We start from the raw sequence: 21221 nt of genomic DNA on the forward strand, positions 1-21221 counted from the left end.
TCCGAGTTTAGACCAATATATCTAAGACAGCATCAAGACAAGTAAACAAAAAAATCTAAAGATGGAGTGGCAGATCTACCATGTTGCAATTGCAAGGGGCTCCTAGGACCATAAGGCTATAAAGATGATTCAAAATTGCAGCCATTTTATTTATTTTTTATTTTTTTACTTAGTTCTATGATAGACAAAGACTTAATAAACTTTTTAGAAAAATCAGTATTTTGAAATTTACCAAACTAAGCAATGAGATGGGCTGGTCATCTCTCGAGAATGGAAAATGATAGAGCTGCGTTGACGGTCTTTAGTGCGGTCCCATTTGGACAGCGACCAATGGGTAGACCAAAAACGAGGTAGGTCGACTGTGTGGATACTGATTTTGATTTCATTAAAATCAAAAACCTGGAAGTCAACGACAAAGAGGAGGACAGCCTGGCGGGATCTCCTGAAGAAGGCCAAGGCTCACAATAGGCTATCTAGCCAATTATGATGATAATTACAGACAAAGGGGCTCCGTAAACCCATAAATCAGCCACTGAAAACTGATCTTCTGGTAACTCTGAAGTAATTTGAAGTGAATATTTACCAAATACTTGGAACTACCTATAATCTGTGAAAAGGTAGTTTCTTACTCACAGTAATTATTACAATTGGCTAAAATCACATTGGTTTGCTCAAGACATGAATAAGTACAGAAATTCTTAATTTCTTAGTGTTCCTGAACTGCTAATACTTCTTATAAGCAGGCTTGTCATTTTGAATTTTCCCAGGGTTTAAGGGGTGGGAGAGGGTGTTTACTCAATGCAAATTTTATTGCAAAAACTACAACCCCTTATATGTAACATTATTTTCTCAAAGCTAAGTGTGAGGCAATTGACCCTCCTAAATGACAGGACTGCTTATAGGAAGTTTAAATTTCGACGGGGTCAACAAGAGGCCATGTCTGCATGGGGTAAACCTAACCTGGCAGCTCTGTAATGCTGTGATTAGGATTTGCGTAGCCTTTACAATATTCCCACGTTAGTTTGCCCCAACTATAGTGGACCAAGCTTGGAATCTAAGTGATATGTTTATGGAGGGCTGGCAACCCCTAGCTGACAAGGGTTCTACAGTGACTCCCAAAGGTCCCTGAATTTAAATAGTAAAAATTAATGCCATTCAAATTGAAATCTGCTTCTTATTTCATAATTTTAAAAATTTTATATCATTGGCAACCTAATTATAATTGAATCAAATTTATTAATTTTGAAAAAGGGCATAATGAGTTGTCAAAATTTTCAACTTCAGTTCATTACTTCATAAAAAAGGGTAAAAAACACTATTATTTATTTAAGCTTACAAGAGGTTTAAAAAAATGAATTGAATTCTAAGAAAAGCAGACAATGAAAAAAGATTTAAAATATACACTTTTTTCATACGACATAGGAAACTAAGAATATTTTTGTACAAAAAAGATTTTTAGGCTCACAAAGGCCTGTCATGTCAATGAAGTTTCAATGCCATCATAATATAAACATGCAAGATCTATATAAATTTAATAAATAAAATTGGACTGGTTTTCGACAAACTTAAGCTTTTGTAATCAAGGATAGTAGTGAAGTGATAGTGTTTCTAATGTTATCTTTATGCATAAAATTTAGACCTCTTTTCAGAATTTTGCTACATAATACTAAATATCGTGCATAAAGACTTGGACTCATCCAAATGGTATTGAGAATATTAGATGTGTCCCCTTTCAAAAATAAACATTAAAAAAACAAGGTATTTCTAAAAATTAATTGATTGTTGGTTGTTTCAATTTCAAGTTTTTACTGATGAGTTTAGCACTAGTAAAATTCAGTGCACCTTCAAACATTTATACTGCAGTGGGCAGGTAATTGGCAGTATCTGCAGAAAGTAGTTTTCGAGATATTTGAAGCAACTTGTTTTGTGTTCAATACTAACAATATTGAAATGTTGGAATAAGACTTTTTTTGCACTTTTTCTCAGCATGAAACAAATAAGCAAGCTTGTAAATTAAAGCTAACCTACAATAGGTGACAAAAATACAAAAACATTCAAAATATTCAGATGCTACCCGTAACTTGCCCCCACGGCAGTATACTTAAGGGAAAGTTAATGGTCTTTTGTTAAGTTAAAACCGCCATGGAAGTAACACAGGGTAATACAGCATCAAGAACACTTTCCTTTTGCAAACTCTCCATAAAAAAGTCATTTCTTTTGCAAAAGTGTGTTGTAACAAGACTTTTGTTTTGGGAAAAGTTTTACCAAACGTATATCTAGTGAAATCTAAATAATGAATAAAATTCTATATCATTCATATATTCTAATGATAGTTAATTTAATTGAGAAAGTTGTGCTTTAAGTGCTCCTCCTCATGAGCAAATGTAAAAAATGACATTTATTAAATAAAAAAAAAAAACGCAATTGGTACTATACCTTAGCAAAATCAAAAGAATAGATGCATGTACTCATACATGCACATTCAAATATATGCACCTATTAAATTAATATTTTTTGACACCTTTAAAATGTTTTACAAAAGTCTGGTACTTTCAAATTCAAAAATTTTGTATATGTAATAGGTATTTAACATCTGTAGGGAACTCTGCATTGTTTTGAAACAAATGATGTTCGCAATAACTACAATAAAAATAAATACTGCAGTTAAAGCACTGATGTGGTACAATTCTTCAAAAATAATACAGCGTTTACATATAATACAGTAAACTTCTGATTATCAGCGGATCGGTTGTCACAAGTGCCGCTGATAATAAAAATCGCGGATAAATCCCTAGATGGCTAAAATGAGGGACAATAAGGTAAAAATTGTCCTCCCACAAAAATATAGTTGCATTGATGCGTCAATACTTTCTTCAAACTGAAAATTTATACAGTAAAGTAAAAAAGTTTAGTATTTTTGCACAACGGAACTTGCATAAATAAAGAACAAGTGTCTGTCTTTCACGAGAAAAGCTCCTACCGTAAAGTCTAAGCCCGTCTACTGATATAGAATCAGACTTAGTTCATTTTCTGTAAGGGTTAGCAGGAAGGCTTTCTGGGGCCATTTCGCCTCTCGTCTTCTCGCCTTTATGCAGTCATACGGGTTTTCCCTACATCAAGTTTCTCTTGAGAAAATGAGACGCGCCTCGTTACTAGGGCAGTAAACAGGCGCAGACATTTCGGCAGTGGCTTTTCTCGTGATGGTCGGACAGTACAATAAATAAATGAAACAAAAATAAATGAGTTTATTTACAATTTTTAGACAAAAAACAGTCGTTGTTTCTGCTTCTTACTGCAAAAACACGTTCCTGTTTGTTAAATGACTCGCGGATGATAGAGAGTTTATTGTAGTTTAATTTTTCTGCAAAAAAACATAAAAAATGTAATAAAGCAAGTTTTGGAATAGTATTAGAAAAATTTCTCAGTGGGTTTAAAACACTAAAAACCCACTCATTAGATATGACCCTGAACTAAACCCGCATTGAGAATTTAAAAAGGAAAGGTTCCTCCAGGAGGGATGGCACATACCATTGCATTTTATAGAGAAAAAATTCAAAATCGATGTTTCCAAAAGCTGGATGGGAACAATGACAAACCCCCTGAATACACCCTTAAATAAACAAAATTAATTAATCATAATGCAGGGTCTTCCAAAAAGAATGATCTGTGAAAAATATTGAACATCAACACTTCATATTAATTTTAAACTATGTAGATAATGAACCACTTTTTCAACACCAAATAAAAGTGGTTAAAGTGTCCATGTTTTCGTTTTAAAAAACTAATGAAGCAAAATCAGGATCCTAAGATAATTTGATTTTTGCCATACTTTTTTATTAGTTTTTGAAAAGTTTTTAATGCACAGATATGTATTCAAAAAGTACTTTATTTCAGTGACTTTAATTACAGCACAACTTTTAAAGACAATTACATTGTTGTAGAAAAACATGTATGGAACAATCATATTCAGCAGTAAGTTATCCGGGGCTAAGGTAGACATGCAATATACTGACAGCCTGGTTATGACATCCAGAGACTACAGTTTCGTCATTGTTATGGACTCATCAGTCTGGAACAGTCAATAACTAAGCTGGAGGCAGATGTCATCTCATTGATGCTTAGAGTGCCAACAGACTGGTAGCTAAATTAAAATTAACACACCAGCGAGAGTCCCCAGCAATGGTACAGTTTAATTCGTCAATTGAAAGCAAAGCATGGGTATAAAGCAGTTTACCACCTTTTAGCCAGGGCTAAGGTAGAACTACAGGCAACATACGGAAATCATCTCATTGAAGCTGAATGAGTCTCGTATCTGCTTCTCAAGCTCGGTTCCTGAATATTTCAGACTGATTAGCCCATAACAAGGATGAAACTGCAGTCTCTGGTTATCATGACTGGGATGTCAGTATATTGCATGTAGTTCTACCCTAGCCCAGTCTAAAGGGCAGTTAACTTTCTGCAATATACCCATGCATTGCCTTAGATTGTTTAGTTGAAGTTACTACTGCTGTGAATCCTTGTGATTTGCTCAATTAAATTTAGTTACCGGTTTGTTGGCACTCTTAGCTTCAGTGAGATGACGTCTGCCTTCAGCTTGGTGATTGACCATTCCAGACTGATGAGTTCATAACAAGGATGAAATTGCAGTCTCTAGATGTCATACATGCAGAATTGACAAATGTGTAAAAAAAATGTTTTTCTTCAAACCTTGCTCATAATCATCATTAACTTTCAAATTGGAGGCAGAAATCAAACAAAATGTTAAGTTCCTGTCTTGAATCTTGAAAGGTATGCATGCCTTTCTTGTAGCTTTCTCAAATTTTTTTTTTTGATGCCATATCACTTGGATCTGTTTGATTCTTATTTCACTGTTAATTAGCAATTGCAAAAAGTTTTTATTTCGAAGCAACTATCATTAAATGAAATACACTTACAAGCAGCAAGTTTAGCAATAAGACAGATAATTTAATTGATTTAATCTGCCATTACTAATAAGCCAGCTAGTGTCGAGAAAGGAGGTGGTAACCAGGGCTGAGGAATTTGAGGAAAAATGACTCCGACTCTTTGACTTTGAAAAGAATAAGGTTTTGTCAAAATGTCTTCTGTTGAAAGGTTCTTCATTCATAAGGGCGTAAGGATTAGGATTAGTAGGCGCACCATGGGCTTTCACAACCCTTTGCACTGAATCTTATTCAGCTCCCTATTCTGCACAAAGTATGAAGTTGAGAAGACGATTGAATGTCATGGAGAAGCGTGCCATATCTTGCGCTCACTTAGGCTTCAGATCTGGCCCTTCCCCCAATTTTCCTTCCACTTCTACAGTGCCATGATTTCAAAATTAATTATAATGAAAGAATAATTAACTGCAAGCTCCTTCTGCAAACTTATATGGATTGCTTTGAACCTAAAAAAGAAAACATGGGTGGCTCACATGTTGTAGGGTGCTTACTTTGGCTCAAGAGCCTCCCCCCCCCTCTTTCCCCCAACTACCAATCACTTCTGAAGTGCTCCAAATTCAGAGTTAATTACAATAAAATATGAATAGCAACCCCTTCTGCAAGTTTTCCGGATTGCTTCACACGCCATGAATGTAAGGGGAAAAAACGGAAACGAACAAGTTCAAAGGGTGCAAGAATGCACTAGCCGAGGGCACTCACTTTGGCTCCCCTCCCCCCCACTAACTTAACTATCACAGGTGCTAAGAATTCAAAGTCAATTATACAATATTTGCTGTAAACTCCTTTGAGTAGGGCTGCTCTATACACTTTGAACGTATAATTGTTTTTTTAAATGATGGTGCACAGGCCCATGGGTCCATTAGCCCCTAGTAGGGAATATTTTAATATAATTAAGATTTTGGTGCAATCTGCAAATTGTTATCAATTATCAGTTCATTCAGGAAAGATTAACAAGGCCAAAAAAAAAATTTTTTTTAGAGCTCTGAATATATTATCATTAGCATACAAATGAACTCACACCTTTCGACTATAATGTTACGTACAGTTAAGGAGTGACACAAGCTCGGAGCATAAAACAATCGAAATGGAACAGCTTACAGTTCCCGGGGCCAATGAATCATACTGCCAACGCACCTGTTTGTCCTGCTCGCCCCAAGCCTGCCAGCCTAAGCCTCCCCGATTGTTCCCGACTGCCTCCGGAAATGCCTGGACTCACCCCCTCATCAAGACGTCATCCACTCCTCTGGATTTCATCCCAAGACCCGTTGCACTTCAGCAGCCAACATCCTCTACAAAGACGGACACCAGTCAAATCCTGACTATGCTCACTCAGGCGCTTTCTCAACTGCAGGCCCAGCAGCAGCAACTTCAAGCCGTCATCGCCGGACTCGTCGCCCTAACGAGTCCATAGGCTTTCTTCTCCCCCCCTCTCTCTCTCTCAACATGGATGCTTATGCATATTGGACTTCTCCTATCACCCTACTTGACTCGAGGTAAATAGGCTCTGCCTAGGCCTTGTGAAATATAAAATGAAGCAATGAAGAAGGGGGGTCTGAAGCCGAATTGGCAGATTTTTGCCCCCGAGCATTTTTAAATTTTGGGCACCCTCTATAGGATGCTGGGTGGGGGCCCTGACAATTAGCACATTTAGGTGCTGTGAGCTTATCCCCATGCGGGCAATTGCTGGTGAGGTGCTCCTCTCCGCACCGAACGCAATGGGATGTCATGTGGCAGTTAGTACTGCTGTGATTATACTTTTGGCACCGATGACATTGCGTCGGTCCCTTCCGAGCCTTGTAGGGCTCAATGGTAACGAAAGTGTGAAAAAGTTCCACAACGTCGTAGATCTTCGCTACACCTTCAATAAAGTTCAGGTGCAGTTGGAAGATAGGAAGGGGGATGGAGCCCTTTCGCATGAGTTGGGACACTTTGCTAACGCTAAATCCAAGCTCTTCAACAGCCCACTTCAAATCCTCTTTATCAGTTTTGAGAGGCAGTCCCTTAACTACCTTTAGGGATTTATGCTGCTTAGGGAGGTGCACATAATACTGTATCTTGGATTCCTCAAGATACTTGGTAAGTGCGCGGTGGTCAGCAGATGTCTCCGGAAAGATCCTCGCAAACTGACCTCCAAGCCGCACTTTTAATTTGGCTCCGGCATCCTTGCTCAATTTTGACACAAAGTCAGTGTAATTATCGGGGTACAGGGCAAGGATAGGCTTAACCTTTGCCTCTGCATCCCCACTGGAGGCAGTTGACGAAGAATTTTCCTCTACGACAATGTCCATACTGTCAGTATTATTGCCTTCCTCCTGGCTAAGAGGGGCAAATTTATTGGATGTATCAACTTTCTTAGCCACTTCATCGACCTTAGAAGTTTTGTTGGGGGTGATAAAGCCCCCCTCAGTTTGTTTACGTTTGATTTGAACAGCAAACCATGCTCACCGTTCTGGTCGAGAGGCATCGTCCGCTGGATTCCACCGGCGACCTCGTTGAGTTCCATCACCCAGTCCATGTAGATTAGGGGGGGGGGGGTAGAGGTGGAGCACGAGTTCCTCGCCTTCATCAGTTGTCTTAATTTCCGTAGGAGGTCGTCAGACTCCGGAGTTTTGCCCTTGTACCCGAGGTAGTCGGCAGGGTTGATAGACAGTATGAGCGGAAAACGGCCAAGCGTTTCTGTCAAGGTGCGTGGGGTCGCGGAAAAGGTCGCGACGTCTTTGCTCGTATACTGAGCCATGTTCAGCAATTCCTTCTTCGCACGAAGGGGTAATGATGACCTCCTCGTACGGAATCCAGAACTGAGAGAAAATGAAATCAACTGAAATGCGTAGGGTCAGGTGAGGTGAAACGGGGCGGATTTTGTCTATTCTTTAAAACGATGCCATTTGCAAACCCATAAACTTTTTTTTGTACTTTTTTTTTCAATTTCTTCTTTATATCTGATTCTTCCCCTTTAATTTAAGCAGATTGTCATTGAAATTTGTTACCACTGACAATCTGAAAATTGCAATTGAAAGATCTGACCCATTTCACCCCACGGTGGAGTGAAATGGGTTTTAATGGGGTGAAATATGAGTCATAGCAATAGAAACATACAATAACTAAGAAATTATTACTATTATTACTAAAACACATACAATAGCTGAAAGAAATTATTTCCAATGAACTGTTTATTTATTTTTACTTATTCAACACCAAAATATTTTGAACTAAATTTCAAAAATATATTTTCCACAACAATTGAATTTTGCTCGTTTAATGTCTTCAGAATTTGACATCTAGAAACAATGTCTGGGTAGTCTTGAGACAAGGATGATAGAAAAGCAACTTTTTTTTTTTTTTTCCAGTTTGGGAGATAGAGTATATATGGAAAACTTAATTTTTCCAAACTTAAAAACATGAAAATTATGAAAAAAATGATACTTCAATGGCAGCACTATGATCCATTTCCCAAGAAAATTAGAAGCAATTAGCAGTAAAATTTTCCTACTTGTTTCAATTAAGCAGTTTTGAAACTTAATAAGCAATTTCTGCTGGATGCTTGAATGGCAATCAATGCATCATGATTGCATTATGAAAATTAATTGTATAAAAGTAAATAGCTTGTTTAGAGAATATAAATGGTTTATTGGATATTAATCAAATTAGTCAGAAACAATTCTACTAGGCTAGGTATAACATCTATCTAGGTATGGGGCACATTTGGACACAACTATAGAAGCTTGTAGACAATTTAATGGTGATTTTTATGCTTAAAATACTTTTTAAGTAACCAAGACTTGCTGTCAATTTTCTTTAGTGTACAAATAAAGAAAGGTAAATGTTACTTTTGTACTAATCACTTCAAACAAATACAATATGGCTTACCTTATGTACAAGTTCGAGTGAATACATTTAACTATGCAGAAGCTTTAAATAAAAAATCTCCTGAAGCTTGTAGGAGGAATAGAATAGCCGATATTAACAGATGAAGAAAGACAAATACAGTGAAGCACCGTTTATACATTTCTGAAGAGACTGTACGAAAAAAATGTACAAACGAAAAAAACGTATAATAGGTATAGGTTAATGTGTATTAGACTTTGCAGGGACCAATTTTAAAAATGTATAATTGATAAAAACGTATAAAAGAGAAACGTATAAACGATGCTTCAGTGTAGTTTTATAAAAAAACAATCGAACCTCTCTCTTTTAAGATTAGAATACAAAAGTTTAGCCAGTACCTTTAATGTAAAAAATATTGATGCAGTACCTTTAAAAAAGTTTTGATATTGTAGCAGTTCATTCCTAGTAGTGCCACGCTTTTGGTGTGGCTGCAATATCAACATCCCTAACTAGTTCAAAAGTAATTTCTGAAAGTCTTTTCAATAAAAAGTTTTGTAAAGCAGTTTTGAGAGAATGAAAAGTCTCCAATTTATGTGAATTTCATACAATGGCATAATATAAATACTGTTTTATTAAAGAGGTCATTATGTACTTGAAGCGTGTCCAAATGTACCCCATGGGGCATAGGCGGACAATTTTTTTATATTTTTAAATACATGACTACATTAATATGGTATCACACATCCTAATATTTGAGCAAATACATTTGAAAAGATTAAGTGTAAGATTATAGTTAGTAAAAACTTGGGAGAAATTAAAATGAAAAAATTATGATTTTTGTATTAAACAAAAAAACAAAAACAAAAAAAAAGTCCCCTCTCCCCTTTACTCTTTCATAATAACTATTGCTATAAAACATTTTGTTACAATGTACACAAACATTCAACTTTCCTTGTGTGTGAATTATTAAAAGAGTTTTCAAATGATGGGAGTACATGGGTCATTCTTCAGAAAGTAACTTTTCTGTCACACGCCTTTTACAGTAAAACTTTAAGGAACAATTCATTTAACAATGTTTTTTAATTTCATCTAAAATATATCTATTTAAACCTGCCAACAGTTTTGTAATAATAATTTTCATTTTAACATATTTTTGGCTCACAGCATGTGAATTCTCACCTCCATGGGATGTCATAAACCGAGTGTGACTGTTTATGTTGCTTAATAACTTGTTCAATTAAAAGTATATATTTATTTATCTATTATTTCTTTCACAAGTGTCTCAAATACTGATTGTTTAAGAATATTTAATTTATTAATATTGTGTTTTAGTTCGTTTTAATAGGATAAATAATTACATCACACAAGAAATTCTCAGCTCCGTTACTTAAACACGTGGCAATAATGACAATGCATGTTATTTTCCATGACACAAGGGAGCCCTCTTTTTTATTTTCAGCCATAAAGAAGTAGTGAGATTTTTGTTAAAAAACAAGAAGATAGATTTTGTTTGAAAAACTAAGTGTGGTTATTGTGAATTGTCACCTTCACGAACTTTAACTTCAGGGACGTAAATTACTGTAAAAAAAAGAAGTGAACATGTTTTCATATGTTCAACATGTGCAGATTGTAGCAACGAAGAAAAAAAAAATATTTCCCTGAAAAGTGTATCCATTAGGCTTATGTTAATAGAAAATTCCTCACCGCTGTGACAGACCTTATCAATGTCATCATTTGTGAAATAAAAATAAATGATGGAGGGGAAATACATCAATATCAGGCATTCTACCAAAATAAGGAATTGCCAGTATATTCTCAAATTTACTAATTTGGAAACATATTAATACTATACCAATTTTTAACACAAATTTGAAGTAAGAGAATAACTAAAATTTAAGCTGTACTTTAAGAGAGTTTAATATTCAATTTATGCTAATCACTAAAATAGCTCATTGTTTGCACAATTAACAAAATTGCTTCTTTGATATTAAACTGACCGCTATTTTCAAACACTAAATTTGTTTTCTTTTTTTTTTATCCCTGTGAACAAGGTATTTTTTTTATTATTTTTATTTATAAGTAAAAAAATTGGAATTTAGCTGGGCCATTGTTTATGGCTACTTTTAGTAGGTAACACTTCCATGTAAGAATGGGGGGAAAAAAAAGAAAACAAAAGGTTTAGAAATCAAAAAATATTTTTGGAGGGAGGATGATTACGAAAAATACAAATCCTTTAGGGTGAGCTATTTTACATGAGGCTGGAAAAACTGACCACTTAAAGAGCCTTGATACAATGAGCACAAGCATACAGCTTGCTGTTTGGTAACTACCAGAGACGAGTTCGGGCTCATTTTTGAGAGCCCGGGCCTGCCCGAGCCCGAAAATTTATAACCGAGCCCGAGTGATATTGTCTCGGCTCAAAATCCGAGCTCACCCCAAGCCCAAAGGAAAGTTTCTTGTATCAAAAACCGAGCCTTCTACAGTCTGACATGATCTCTCGGCTAATGAAAATGTTACGTCAAATGTTCTTCATTAAAAGAGAGAAGTTTCTAAATTTTCTTATAATGCTCCACTTCAAATGCATTACTGTATGACATATGGCAATAGTAATTGCAAAAAAAACAATATAAATACAGTAAAACCTGTGAAGTTGACCCACCTGTCTAAGTTGACCGCTTTTTTCAGGCCAAATTAGCCCTTATCATATAAATCAACCTCTGTAAGTTGACCACCTGTTTTAGTTGACCACTGAAGTAGTGCAACCGCAAGTGGTCAACTTACACAGGTTCCGCTGTAAGGGTTTTTTTTTGGGGGGGGGGGGGAATTTGACATTGATTGAACCGATTTAAATTTTCCTTTCATTTTCTCACAGTAGGAAAATGTTTATTTGCTTTGAATTTGTATGGAGATTGGTGATTGAATATCTGTGTTTAAGATCGAGCCCGCCCGAGCCCGAAACCTACTTTCAGTTCTAGAGCCCGAGCCCGCTTCGGACCCGGGCTAAGCCCATCTCATCTCTAGTAACTACCTTTTAGGTTTAGTAAAGAAAAAAACTAAGGATATTGATTTTAGCCAGTATGCTCTTCCATGTGACATTTCAACTGTAGACTGGTTCTAAACATCTGGTTACACTGACTGCAAGAATAAGGTGTTTCACCAGTATGCACCCTGCTATGAACTTTCAAGTAATAATTGTTGCAAAATACCTTGTCACAATAATCGCAACGACAATCGTTTTTTTCATGCTTTTTCACCATATGCTGCTGTAAATAATAACTGGTTGCAAACACTTCACTGCAAAGATTGCAAGGTATGAGCTGTTGCCCAGTATGCTCTCCCATATGCATTTTCAAATAATGACGACTAGAGAACGCCTTCTTACACACATCACAAGTATAGCATTTCTTGATATGCTTTCTCATGTGTTTTCTCAAGAAGACACTGGTTCCAAACTTCTGGTTGCAAAAAGTACAAGAAAAGAGCTTTTCTGAAGTATGCTCTTCCATATGAATTTTTAAGTATTCACTACTAATCAGAGTCTTGTTACAATGTGTACAGGTGTGGGCTCTTTTTTCATGGTTTCTCATATGATTCATCAAGAACAGATTGCTTGCAAACTTCTTTTCACAGCGAGCGCAAGAATAAGTCTTTTCTTCTGTATGCTCCTGTACATGACTTAAGAAGTACTTCCTGTTGCAAAATCTTTTGTTGCAATGGGTACAAGCATACAGCTTTTCTCTTGTATGCATTCTGGAATGAACCTTTAAAGAATAACTGGTATAAAATGCCTTTTTACAGTAGTCACAAGGATACATTGTTCTTCCAGTATGTTTTCTCATGTGATATTTTAAGTGCAGATTAGTTTTAAACATCTGGTTACAATGAGTGCAAGTAAACAGCTTTTCTCCAGTATGTTCCCTCATGTGAATTACCAAGTTCTGTTTACTAGAAAATAACTTGTCACACTGTTTGCAAGAATACCCCAAGATTGTCCCTGGATGACTTCTTAAGTGAATTTTCAATTCGTGATCCATGTAAAATACCTTGTCACAATATTCACATGTATAATGTCTTGCATCATGACTTTTTAGATGGTCTTGCAAGAGCTGAATGGTAGAAAACTTTTGACCACAATGAAAACAAGAATAAATCTTGATACAAGGAACAGAAGTATGCAAGTTTTGTACAGTATGCTTTTTCTTATGTACTTTTAAGTAATGATCAGAGGAAAATACCTTGTTACAATAGTTACAACCATAGAGCTTCCGCCCAGTATGCCTTCTCACATGAAACTTAAGCTGTGTACTGGTTGCAAACATCTGCTTGCAATAGATGCAAGAATAAGTATTTCCGACAGTATGCTTTTTGCTATGAATTTGCAAGTAATGCTTACTAGTAAATACCTTGTTGCAATAATTACAACGATGATAGTTTTCTATTGTCCCATGCTTCTTTGTATTATTTTGTAAACCTTGAGTTGGGACAAACTCCTTGTTAGGACGATTACAAGAAAACAGCTTTTCTTCATCATGTACTTTTGTATGAATATCCAAGTACTGTTTGCTAGAAAAGATCTTGGCACATTGGTCGCATGAATACAACGCCCCGGTATGATTTCTCAAGTGCATTTTTAAGTAATGATCTGAGGAAAATGCTTTGCCACAGTGATCACAAGTATAGTACTTGACATCATGTTGTCTCATATGAATTTTCAGGCACTGACTGTTCACAAACTTCTTTTCACAGTGAGCACAAGAATACATCTCCTTCCCAGTATGCTCTTTAATATGAATCTGGAAGCACTCACGGCTAGAAAATGTCTGATTGCACTGGGCACAGACATACAGGTTTTGTCCCGTATGCTTCTTAATATGCATTTTTAGATAATGATCAGTAGAAAAGGCTTTGTCACAATGCTCACAACGATATAGCTTTCCTTCGACATGCTTCCTGACATGATATATCAATTGTTGACTAGTTGCAAACATCTTCATGCAATGAGAGCAAGCATAAGGTTTTTCATAAGCATGCACTCTGTTATGAATTTGCAAGTAATGAGCGCTAATAAAAGTCTTGTTACAATAACTGCAACGATTCCCATTGGGCTTCGTTTCGTGCTTCTTTGTATGCTTTTTCAAGAGAGGACCGGTCGCAAACTTCTTGTCACACTGGGAGCAAGAAAAAGGCTTTTCTCCGGTATGCTCGGCCATATGAATTTTCAAGGAGTGATTGGACGTAAATGCCTTGCTACACTGATCACAAGTGTAGCATTTTCCTTTATGTTTTCTCAGATGATTATTCAAGAAGTGAGTGGTAGCAAACTTTTCGTTACAATGACCACAAGGGAACCTCTTCTCCCCACTAACCTCTTCCATGTGGATTTTTAAGTATTGCTCCGTAACAAACGTCTTGTTACAATGTCCACAAGTGGATGGTTTTCCTCTTGTATGAATTCTTGAATGATTTTTCAAATACCATCTACTGGTAAATACGTTGCCACAAACATCACAAGGAAACAGTCTCGCTCCAGTATGCTCTCTCATATGAATCCTTAAGGCCTGACTGTAAGAAAAAGTCTTTTTACAATAGTCACAACAATATCGGTTCGATTTAGACTCCATTTTTAAAGATGGAATGAAAATAACAAGGAGTGAAAAGAATTTTTTCTTTTTTCTCTTTTGGTCTTTTAGAAGGAACTTTCAAACAACAACCAGCTTGCAAAGATTATTCATAACAAACATTATACAATAACCACATATCACACGACCTCATATCCTTGCGCTTGTATATTGAATGAAGTCATTACCAATAAAGCTGGTATACTGTTACTATAACTACTGTACTGTTTTTTACAGTAATGGTAAAACACTGCTAAGAGGAATCTCCTCTAAAACTTGACATTCAAATTTAACAGAAGAAAAAAAAAACTTTTGGAGGAAATGCATTGGAAAACTCTTTCTTCCAACAATTATTTCTTGATTTCAGCCATTTTGTAGTTTACACATGTTCCACAAAAACATAATACAAATTTTGCACACTGTAGCTGAAATCATTTGATTAAGTTTCTTTAAGTAGAGCCATTTCTACTAGAGCTTCTGTGCAGGCACTTTTTGAAGAATATGCTTCAAAATGGTCACTCTATTTAAATCACATCATAACTAAAGTAGTAAGTTGGTTTCAAGCAGCACTTGTTGCCAAGATGAAAGCTGAAAGAAATTAACATCTATGAACTTCAAAACAAAAATGTGACTAGATTTACAAATGTTTCTAACTACAAAACTAATATATGAATTTAAGTTTCTTTTCCAACAACTACCTAACTAGTGAAATATAGGTAAGACACAAAATCCAGATACCCCAGCAATAATGAGGGAAAGGGGATTAGGCCCCGGAATAATGTTTCAACGATAGGGTATATATTACCTTTTTACATTAATTTATAGCCTACATTCAATTAATCTTACATTGCAATTAATTACCCTAATGTTATGATACATAAGTGCAACATCGAGGCATACTGAGTCACATTAGCTAGAATAAGTTAGCATCAGTTTGGCAAAATCAAATTGAGAAAAACACATAACATTAAGTATTCTTAAAATATTTCTCCGAAATTTTTAGTGTTTTATACAGTCAATACAAAAGTAAACACTTATTAGTAAAGTATTTTTGCTACAGTCTACGATTGAATTTCAATATTAGTTTTACAGGGTTACAAAAAATAACTTAAACACACATAATACACCATAACTTTAATGCTGATGTGAAAATATTACTGTCAAACTTCAAAAAGTGGCTACCTTTAGGATTAGTACAGAGCTTTAAATGTGTCTCAAAATTTTCGACTCTGGGCCCCAACTCACTTACTGATATTTTTACCCATCTCTTGCATAAGGATTTATTAGGGGTGCCAGAGTTTTAGGACAACCCCACAACACACAACCTTGTCTCCAAGAATTTCTTATACTGTTAAACTGCATCAACGACCCCAATCTAATGGTTGAAGTGGGATATGTGCTAATGGGAAAATATCCCTTGTTTTTGCTGATCAAGGGATAAAATTAGTCAAGAAACATATTGCAAACGCATTTTGGAAAATGTTGTCTTACCTTGGTTGCAAAAGTTCTTTGGAAATAAAAGATGGACCTTAAAACAGGATTCCACTCCTGTACACAGAGCTAAAGACACTCAAGACTGGTGCAAGACACATTTTCCGACTTCATTGGAGCTCAAGAATGGTTACTGTATTCCCTAGATTTGAACCCAATGGATTATTCTGTTTGATCCATCGTGGAGACGAGGGTGTGTGCTAAACCTCAGAAAACTTTGGCATCCCAAAAGAAATCCTTATGCAAGTCTTATGATGAAATAACACTAAGTGAGGTTGTGGCCCAGAGCCGAAAATTTTGTGACACGTTTAAAGCTCTGCATTAATCCTAAAGGTAGCCACTTTGAAAATTTGTAAATATATTAGACGAAATAATGTATTTAATTTTGAACTTCATTCATTAATTAGTATTAAAGTTATGGCGCATTATGTGTGTCTAAGTTTTTTCTTGTCATCCTGCTAATCTAAAGAAGTTCTTCTGCCCTTATATAGAAGTTTAGTAAGACCTCATTTGGAGTATGCTATTCAGTTTTGGTCTCCTTATCTTAAGAAAGACGTTAACGTATTGGAAAGGGTTCAAAGGCGGGCTACAAGGCTAATAAATGGACTTTCTCACTTAGACTATGATTCTAGGCTTTGAAGGCTAAAAATGTACAGTCTTGAGCAAAGAAGAGACCGAGGGGACATGATTCAGTTTTTTAAATTTATTAAAATGAAAGATGTTACAGGGCTGAAGTTTAGCACTGAAAACAGGACAAGGGGTCATTGTTTTAAGCTATTTAAATCTCAGGCTAACATGGATGTTAGGAAAAATTATTATTTTAGCAGGGTAGTGGAACCTTGGAACAGTTTACCGGAAGAGGTGGTAATGAGCAAGGGAGTAGATAGTTTTAAGAGGGCCATTGATCTTCACTGGGGATTGTAAATTGACTAGGGACCAGTCTAGCTGGGTCCAGAGCCTGTTGCTGGTCATCACTTTTGTATTTGTATTTGTATATTCTAACATGAAACAGCCCAATCTCGTTACAACGAATACTAATGCAATGAAGTATCCATTTCAATGAAATAAATTTTCAACCCTGATTTGATTTCCATTACATTGCTTGAACTTGATTACAATGAAATTCTTGAAAACAAACAAAATTTGCGGAGTGCCTTGAAGTCTGTTCTAACCAGATTTCACCGTGTTAATAAAACCAATTTTATAAAGAATGGGGAAGGCTTCAGAAATGTCCTCCTAAAAAATCAAGGGAAATGCAATCATTGCAACACTCCTCCATATGTGCACGGAGATCTACACCACAAACGTAACTGGGGGTTTTAGGTCAGTAGTTGGGTGTATTAAAATAAAAATTGTGCAAAACAAGTCACTTGAAGCCAACTGCAAAGAAAAATGACAAAAACACATCCCTCCATTTAACCATATTGTATACCATATTACCAAAATCAGGAGTTTCAATAAAAGTACAGTGAAGCATCGTTTATATGTTTCTCTTTTATACGTTTTTATCAGTTATGCGCGTTTTTAAATTAGTCCCTGCCAAGTCTAACACACATTAACCTATATCTATTATACGTTTTTTTCGTTTGTATGCTTTTTTTCGTACAGTCCCTTCAAAAACGTATAAACGGTGCTTCACTGTAGTTCATTTCAAGATAATGTTTATTATCCGAAAAACATTTTATTAAAACATATTTGGTTTTCGACAAACTCTCATTCAGCAAATTTTGCCATTCAAAATCTTCCTGCACACCTCAACACACAATAAAGAATGATATACCGTCAACTTTCAAAAACTCGAAGTCCCAAGGTACAGGCTAAAATCTTCAAGTAATCAGTATTTCGAGTTTTCGGAAGTTCCTATCCCAGTCTACTAAAGAATAATTTTTATTTTCATTTTCAGGAATAGTGCATAATGGATAGACAGCAAGGTGACAATAGGAACTGTGAAAAAAATTTCCCTGACTTAGGTTACCAATGATAACGGTTTCCTTTCTGTGCCCTATTTGAAAAGTATTGCATATTACATAAAATGCAGTTATTTAAAAGTTTTAAGCAGTTAATTAAAATTATATTTTGAAAAGAAGCTCTACTTTTTTTTCTTAAAAATAGTACCTATATTAAATTATCTACAGGGAAATGTAATAGCAAATCAAGAACAAATACTTTACTTCCAGTAACCAGATAGCATACAAATTCTAAGAAATTATTAAAACCACTTTTAAAGACAGATCTAATCATGATAAAACTAAAACGTTTATATGGAAATAATTTTGAACTAAATTTTCAAGCAGCATAATTGAATCGACAGGTTTGAAAAGGGAATAAGTCCAAACTTTGAATTTTTGGGAAATTAAAAAAAAAACTATAAGTTTTGTAAATTTCATTCAATATCTTCTGGGTTTGTATAGGGGTTTGAGAGGTCTGTTAAGTGTTATATAGTGCCGTGAAAAAAATATTGGAACTACTTAGAATTTTTATAGATCAAGTAGAAGTTGTTGGATTTATTTCCTTCTTAATACTTATGACATTTATCGGGGTAAAAATAGTAAACAACTTTTGAAATTAGTAAGAAATTATTACTTTATTTAATTGAAAATTATAAAAGTGAAAAGGTTAAATTATATGAGAAGTAAATATTAAATTATAAAGAAAAAAAACACAAAATCCATCATCCAAGTGATCTTTATCCTGGTGAGATATTAATAGGCCAAGTCACCGTTACATCGTAAAATGGTTTCTTTTCGTCTGGAATATAACGAAGTTTTTTCAGATCATCCAATTTTTTAGAATTTATTGCAAGTTTAGCATTTTAAGCTGGATCGGTGGGGAATTTCATGTTTTTTGCAAGAAGAAACTTCTTTTGACAGGGCCATGAATGAACTCACAAGTACTTACATATCCTGCAGATTCAAATATTAAATGTCTGTATTTCGAAATTGCGAATGTCTCAGTTTTATCAATATTATGAACGCCCCCCCCCCTGTTGTGGGAAACCTCAAACTTCAGTTACTTAATTGGAATCTCCCGATGACATTGTCGTAAATAAGTTAATAATAAATAATTAATTAATCATAATTTGATGAAAATAACGATATAGACTTTGGCACACTGAGAAAACAAACGTTTTGTAAACCAACAACGAACGATCATATAATAATCATTTAAAATAGTTTTCTCAATTGGTTAACTACTCATGCTGCAACCTAGCGGACCAAATAATAATAAGGTCTAAGAAGGAAATAAATCCGGGATTTGCTTCCTTCTTACACCTAATGCTAAATTCAATGCTGTATAACTATCTTTAGGAAATGTTTTTGTTTACTTCTTACTACCCACATGTAGATTAAAACTAGGAGATTTTTTAGATTGCAAATTTTTTTTTTTTTGTTGACATTTTTGGTCTTTATTCCCTTTTTAAACCTGCCGATTCAATTATTGCTGCACAAGAATAACAAGTGATAGTAAAAGTATAAAAATAATGCAGTTTTGCTTATGTAAACAATAGACATAGTTATGCAAAACAAATTGAAACCTTTTAACAACCAGTCATATTGAGCTATTCTCGAACCAAGAACTTCTGCAGTCCTTGGCTGGAATGACTGAGCTGGGGGGTGTATTTCAAGAGCTTTGGGTCTTAATGAATGAATACAGCATTTTAACTATTAATAATAAAAACATTTACTGAGCACACAAGGTATCTCAATTTCAAATGATTTCATTATCTCTCAAAAAAAAAAAAAAAAAAAAAATCTTAGATTACTTTTGTAACAAACAACATTGAAATTCAAAAAACAATCAACTAATTTCAAAATATGTATGTATAGTTGGTTTTAAAATAAAAGAATTTTTAAAGAATGATGTAAAATTATAAATGTAAAGTGTTAATTAGCTAGATGTTTAACATTTCAATTAACTGATATGATCACCAAAATGTACTTTACTGGTTTAGACGAATGTCTGATTTAGTGTTTCAAATAGCGGCATGAAAAAGATATTCATGTCAACAGACTGTTGCTGCAAAATAAAGATAAGCTTTAAAGAAGTTAGGTGGATTCTAAAGATGACAACGATAAAACAGAAGAGCACACTGATCAGCCAAAAGTCACAATAAAAGGTGCTGGAAAACTACAGAAACTCTCAAGAAACTTTCTAGAATCATAATTAGAGATGTACCGAATATTTGGCACACTGCGTATTCAGTAGACAAACCAAACATTTGGTTTGGCGGAATGCTTTTACTTTCGGCAACTGTATAGCAATTAAACTATTCCACAATTGATAAACAAATGCATATTTTCTGTACAGTAAATGAAAGATACTATCATACCATAGATAACACACGTGCTTTAGGGTGTCCCCCCCCCCCCCAAAAAAAAACGAAAGTTGATTTTTAAAGTTGCACACTCTCTTACATTTTCCCTTTTTGTTCACAACAATAGTAAAAAAAAAAAAATTACGCTGACTTGTGCCTGAAGTGTGAACCAGCTCTGTGTACTAGGTCGAATCAAAAAAAGTAAATTCAGAAGTTTGAAATTTCATGTTGATAAAACGTTGCTCCTAGAGCCCCACACACATGTACCACAAAAATATTTATTGAAATTTAGAAATATTTAGGTGTCAAGAGGCCTAAAATTTATAATTTTCTTCAAAAATTTGATTTTTTTAATTTATTTTTTGTAAAAGGACCCCCCATACACATTTAAATAAAATACCAAGTTCTAAAATTATTATCCAACACATTTTCAAATCAACATTGCATATAAATAATAAAAAATCATATGTTTAAAATGAAAAATTTAACTTAAACATGAAAAAAATCCATATTTTGAATACTATGTAGGATATTTAAATATTGCCCAACAGAGCGAAACTTTCTATATAATGCTAATTACCAACTTTACTTTTTATATTTTTCAGCTTGATGGGCAACTTCTTAAAATTTACCTTACATTTTTTCAAAAATATACAAGAAAAAAACAAATTTTTGAAGAAAATTACAAATTTAACGCCTCCTGCTGGTACTTTTTTTTGTTTGGACAAATATCTTTGCAGTACATGTGGGGCTATAGGGGTAACATTTTATCAACATTAAATTTTGAACTTACGAAAAAAAAAATAGATTCAGCCTAGTACACACTTTCAGAGGGAAGTTGGCACGGGTTGCCGTTGTACAAATTACATGAAACTTTTTTTTACAATTCTTTTGACTAAAAAGGAAAAATATAAGAGGGTGTGCAACTTGAAAAATTGACTTTCATGCCATGGGTGGATATATTTACTTTAGATATGTGCATTGCTTGATAATTGTTAATTAATATCAATATTA

Source organism: Uloborus diversus, chromosome 8 (genome assembly GCF_026930045.1).
Source record: "Uloborus diversus isolate 005 chromosome 8, Udiv.v.3.1, whole genome shotgun sequence".
NCBI classification, from domain to species: domain Eukaryota; kingdom Metazoa; phylum Arthropoda; class Arachnida; order Araneae; family Uloboridae; genus Uloborus; species Uloborus diversus.